We start from the raw sequence: 4,872 nt of genomic DNA, 5'->3' as shown, positions 1-4,872 counted from the left end.
ACGCCGCCGCCGCACCTTGTCCACGCCGCCGCCCTACGCCCTCGCCGGAGCCCCTCGCCAAGGTTGCCCCGCGTCTCTTCTCCTCGGATCGTTTTCTTCTAATCGTTCCGATTCTTTTCTTCTCTTCTAATTCGTTTTCTAGATCGGTTTTCGTTTCGGTTTTCTTCTCCGAAACCCTAGATCGGATTCGTTTTCTTTTCCGATTTAGTTGCCTTTGGACCGTTCGCCGGACCGTTCGTCCTAATGAACGTGATCACCGGATTCTTCTAGCTTCACGAACGCCTGTTCGTTTAACCGTTCTTTTTTTTTCTTCTCGTCGGATTTATTCCGCGATCGCGATCTCAGATCCGATCTTCTTTCTAGTTTATCTTCTCGCCCGTTTATCGGAATCAGGTGATTCAAGCGCCTGGAGTTTCGTCTCGAAACCGCCGTTCCGTCTAATCAACTTAAACAAGTTTTTGCTACTGTAAAATTTTGACCTAGTTTCAACTTGCTAGAACCGAGTTGTTTTCTTCCGCCGTTTGTTTTCCGTCGTTTGTTCGGTTCGTTCTTTCTTCGCAACCGGAGTTCTTAATTTGAACTTTCTGGTTCGTTCTCTCGTTCGAGTTTTACTTGTGCATTAGATGAGTACTTATTGTGTGGTTACTATTGTTTGCTTATGATAGATTGACCGGAGTGAGACGAGTAGATCTATCACGAGTTTTGAGTGCGAATCATCTTCATCAACATTGCAGGCAAGTTCACACTTTGATCATACCTTTTCTACAACCCATGTTTTATTGCATTAGATCAATCCTCTCACACTGCATGATTATGATCTAATTAAATTGTGGGATGGGAAGTAGATGAGGTAGTACCTATTACCTGTATTATTATGAAACCTTTGGGAGTTACTTCTACGTTTGCTTATTATGCCATGCTATGCTAGTAGACGTGGATTGGGTGAGTGATATCCATGAAAGATGTGAGATTGATAATTTAATGGTTTATCTAAGGTGGCAACTTAAACACACATCTGGGTGGATTGAGGCACCTGATGTCTATCAGGACTTGCCTGTTTTTTTTGGACCTCCACCCAGGCTCAAAGGGATCATAAGATCTTTCATGCTAGAAACTTCCGTGTGCAGCCACAAGCCATTATGGGCTCTGGCATAGTTGACTAAGTTGTGCGACCTCTTACAGTGGTGGACTAGCAGATGTAGGGGATGTAGGTGTACCGGTCTACCCAATCGTAAGGTGCTAGCGCTCCTGAAAGACTATGTCTCGGTCATCCGTCTTCTCAAACACCATGTAGTGCGAGAAACCAAACGGAGGCAATCGAGTCTTGTGGGGAAAAGTGCGCAAACCTCTCCAGAGTGTACAAACTAATCATGATTAGCCGTGTCCCCGGTTATGGACAACTTGAGTATCTAGTACTTGAATATCTTTGTGAATCTCAACATGTTACTTCTAATTAATGTTGTTGGGTTTTAATTATTTTTAATTGGGATTGAGAATGCTGTCAACCATTCTCAATGTTTCACAACCACCATGATAGTTAAATAAACTTATTCCTTTGCAGTAGGGAAAAATTGGCTTTACGCAAAAACCTTATAACCATAGAGCTTTTCCACTAGCCATATATGCATATAGTGATAGCCATTGTTCATCATTTTCTCTATGGTGTGAATTTGCCAGTACATTCAATGTACTGACCCGTTTCGGGCTGCAACATCTCATGTTGCAGGTTTCTTACGACAAGTAAGTGATACGTTAGGGTTACGATTTCTACACTCAACTTTGCCGTTGGTGTTGATGGGAAACCACAACCTTGTTGCTTCCGCTATTTTTGGCTTGAGGTAATAGTATTTACGTTACTTATACATGCGATTTACCTCTGTTATAAATCCTTCGAGTACTGTGTGTGTCAGCATACTGATCCAGGAATGACACATAAGCACAGAGACTTGATCCATTCGGGTCAGGTCGCTACAAGATGGTATCAGAGCACATGTTGACTGTAGGACGTGACCCTAGAAACTGGCAAGCCCATAGCAAAGATTTTTCTCTACAACTTTCCCTTTCAAAAAGATCTTTTACCTCTCTTCTCTTCCGAGCTTATTCAAAAATTTCCTTTTAGTGAGACCATACCCCTTTTCCCTTTTGACCACTCGAAGATTCAACTGATGAGACCACTCCAAGAAGTACAAGATATCGGACAGCTAAGACCACTTCGGAATGAAGAGTATTTTTCCATGCCTCTGAATAATGGAAACTACAACAGTTGAAGACCGAAGATAAGTAGAATTTGAAGGCTCTGAAGAATTCCTAGATTTGTATGACCTAGGAATGGCTACCCTTTTGGAACTTGGCAGACTATGGAAGTTGTCAATACCCGAGATCAAGGTGTATCGGAGAAAGACTGAAACAAGGAGCATGAGAACTCGAAGTTTTGTCCAAGAAAACCCTAAGGAAGGAGATATCAACTGGCAGGATAGCTCATGTCAATGACAAGGGCAGAAACACGGTTATCCGTGATGTCATCACCATTGATACTGTGGTCACCGAGCTAAGCTAAGCATGCATTCCTTCAGAAGGATTGGATGGTAGAAGGCTGATGGAGCATCTATCAGCAAAGGATGCAGTTTTAAACTTAGCTGGTGTATCACCAAGATCTGGAGTAGTACATCAAGAAGTTTAAGGTGGAGCTCCAGGAAGTCGTATTAGACAAGGAAGTATTTCATGAGGAACTCAGGAACCAAAAGTTGAAACTAGCCAAGATGGAGGAGCTACAACCTCGAGATACCGGAGATTTGTCAAGAACTGAAGGACAGAATGACCATGGCTCATGCCAAGGATGTTGAAACCAGAAGTTTGAAATACAACTCCAGAATATTAAAGGATGTCACGAGAGATTTCACGTCAACAGAGATGATCTGGCAAAAGAACTTGAGAAGGACAAGCATGATTGGAAGGAGCCATTGGAGGCATGAACAAGACTTGAAGAGTTGGCGATTTTGAAGGTTTATTGACCCTTAGAAGACCAAACCCCTGTTTTATACCTACGATAGATGCGGCGATTGTGAGCTGTCATTTGTTTGATGTTTTCCGACAGCCACAATAAAATCTGTCTTTTCAAAACTGTTGTTTGCATTGGGTGCATCCCTCTCTCTTGATCTCCCTTATCTTACCCCAAACCCATGGACCCAATAGATGATGAACGGAGATGAGCTTGTATTTTCTGGACCGATGAGTCAATTGGAGATAGACTGATGGATTCAGAACATGGAGGATCAACCCAGACCCATTTCATGTAGGAGAAACCATAAATTGTTGACCACCATGAGATATCGATAGTTGTTTAGTTTTGGCGCCAGACCGTCAGCTAAGAAGACCCAGTCTCGGAATGACCTTACCAAGATAAAAGGACATAAGAATTGAGGAAAAGGTTATGCCGTTACCGGAAGAGCTTAGAGGAAAAATTTTCTCGAGGATTTGAGGAGACCGACACTGTTAACAATATGGATGGAGTATATGAGTATTGATGGAGCTGTAACGATGTTTCTAAGGGTGGTAGCACCCCAGACCCCTGTGATGATTGATGGATTTTGAGGAGACCCCCAAACCCTAACCTTTTCTTGCTAGCCTCTCCGAATCTCGAGGACGAGATTCATTTTAAGGGTGGTAGGTTTGTAACATCCCAAAATTCTAAATTTTGGAATGTTATAATAAATAGATTGATTTGACTGATTGTTTGATTGATTGTCTGAAAGTGAGTGAATTCGAAACTTTTGAAAGTTAAATGAGAGGGAATAAAAGGACTTTCCCAAACTTTCATATTTGCTTTCTGATCTCTGTGAATTCAAATGCCTTTCAAACACAAAACCCTTGAGAGAAGATGACATGACTTCTTCCATTTAAAAAAATGAAAATGGTGTTTGAAAAATAATTGAATTTCATTTGAAAATATTCCAATTCTGGAACTTTATGTGACTCAATGATTTTCACGAGAGAAGATAAAATGACTTCTTCAAATTATATGAAATATGAGTTGGGAGTTTCAAAGAATTAAATTCAAAGCTCTTTTGAATTTATTTTCAATTTGGAATGTTATATATGAGATCATCATGCATATCTTATTTTCTTGCTTTTGGTCGATCCTAGAAATTTCACGCAACTCAAGGACCTCCGGAGAGAGTTGGAGATTTCGTTATTTTCATATTTGAGATTTTTCTCGAAATTGAAAAAAAGGGATCATTCGATTTATTTATTTCATCTTCAATAATTTTTCCGTTATAAAAAATATAAGAGAGGGAATAATATGACTTTTCCAAAATATAGAAAAAGTGAAGATTTAATAAATAGATCCAACTTTGTTTTCCGGTGTTTATTTGCATTTTATTCGGATAGGGAAAAATGCGCGTTTTTGAAAATTTCATTTTAGGCCCGGAGAAAAGTTCGTTTTGTTCGACTCATTTTTAGGAGTCGGAGAAAGTTTACTTTGTTAATTTTGGAGTTCGTTTAGATTTTTTTTCTGTATTTTTTTTCTGTACGCGAAACCGATTAAAAAAAAGAGAGCCGCAGCGCCTTGGGCCAAAGGCCTAAGCCGCCAAGCCAGCCGCCGGCCAGGAGGCCGAGGCCATCACCGCGCCAGGCGCAAGGCGCCAGGGAGCCGCCGCCTCTTTCTTTTAGGAATCCTAGTAGGACTTTGGTCCTACTTCCGTATATTCCTTTTCTATTTCCAGATCTTTTCCTTCCCTCTTTTCTATTCCTAATCCTACTCTAATTCTTGTTCCCTACTCCAAGCAAAAACCCTCCCCTTCCCAATATAAATACCCAAGCACCCCCCCTCTAACACATCAAACCAACACCTCTCCTCTCCTCTCCTCCTCC

Source organism: Triticum aestivum, chromosome 4B (assembly GCF_018294505.1).
Source record: "Triticum aestivum cultivar Chinese Spring chromosome 4B, IWGSC CS RefSeq v2.1, whole genome shotgun sequence".
In the NCBI taxonomy this organism is placed as follows: domain Eukaryota; kingdom Viridiplantae; phylum Streptophyta; class Magnoliopsida; order Poales; family Poaceae; genus Triticum; species Triticum aestivum.
This window is presented reverse-complemented; position numbering follows the sequence as displayed.